Source organism: Poecilia formosa, unplaced genomic scaffold, assembly GCF_000485575.1.
Source record: "Poecilia formosa unplaced genomic scaffold, Poecilia_formosa-5.1.2 Scaffold3850, whole genome shotgun sequence".
NCBI classification, from domain to species: domain Eukaryota; kingdom Metazoa; phylum Chordata; class Actinopteri; order Cyprinodontiformes; family Poeciliidae; genus Poecilia; species Poecilia formosa.
The window spans coordinates 1-1,106 of NW_006803789.1; the positions used below are offsets into that span (position 1 = coordinate 1).

The window sequence follows — 1,106 nt, forward strand, 5'->3', positions numbered from 1 at the left end:
AGACGGAGCAGCGAAGAGAGAAGAAAAATGAAGGCGCAACGTTTGAAACTCGCTGCAACACGGAAGTGATGGCAGATACAAACAAGCCGAGAACTAAAAGATGCCAGATTTTTTTTCTTTGCTTCGGATTTCAATATTCAGCGGCAGCTCGATGGAGCCGTGAGGAATGAGAATGTAAAGCCTCGTTAGCCGCTTCGGAGCCGACGGAGCCCCAAGGTGAACCCCGACTCAGACGCAGCTGACGCCGCTGCTGCTCCCAGCCAGGTGAGCAGTTTGTAGATATAGTCTGGTTGTTACTACATTTAAGGTTGCATACATACAGTCATGGACGACATTTAAAACACAAAGTCTGCTGTATTTTTCCTGCTCAAACACAACATGAACATTTTCTGAAGACACTCGGATGCACATTAGTTATAAATAACTCAATATTGTACAGCATGTTGCCTTCTTTTATCTTTGTGTGAATCTACCTGCTTTGATTGTTTCTCATTTTGCTGTTGCATCTGAGTTTCCCACGTTGTGAGATAATAAAACATGTCATATGACATCCTATTGTAAAATGTCTAGATATCAGTTCTCTAATCATATTGTTATGGATTATGAAATGTAGAATGAGCAATAAACCTGAAGAAAATGATAGAGGTATTTTATCCATGGCTGTATGTCTACATAGGTCTAAAAATTACAAGTAATTTTAGATTTTGTCTTTAATTTACAACTATTCCAGTTATTTATAATTCTGTCTGTATGGTAAAATAAAAAGTGTTATGTATATATAAAGTTTAATGTCTGTTTTAAATAATTAATTATGTGTATGTAACTTCCACATTAGTAACTCTGTTATTTATCTACATTTATGTGCTGTAAGCTATAACATCTGATTACCAGGGAGCAGAAGGAGAGCAACATGGCTGACATGATGGAGAACCGTCAGAACACCTGGATCTCCATCAGGAGGAAGCAGCTACCAGCTGAGATGGCAGAGCTCCATGGAAAGTTGAGACAAACAGAAAAATAAAAGTTCCTGTGTCTGAGTGAACAAAGTCTCTATTTCTGCTCACTCCACACATTATTGTACTTACTGTAGTTTATATCAAGGTCCT

General features: G+C 38.3%; 1 long non-coding RNA gene across 1 annotated transcript; it reads left to right on the forward strand.

Moving 5' to 3' along the window:
* The first annotated feature begins 6 nt into the window (after positions 1-6).
* On the forward strand, positions 7-1,041 carry LOC107835537 (uncharacterized). The gene is made up of 2 exons (XR_001661319.1): positions 7-264; positions 899-1,041. It is a non-coding gene; the product is annotated as an uncharacterized LOC107835537 (long non-coding RNA).
* Positions 1,042-1,106: the final 65 nt, after the last annotated feature.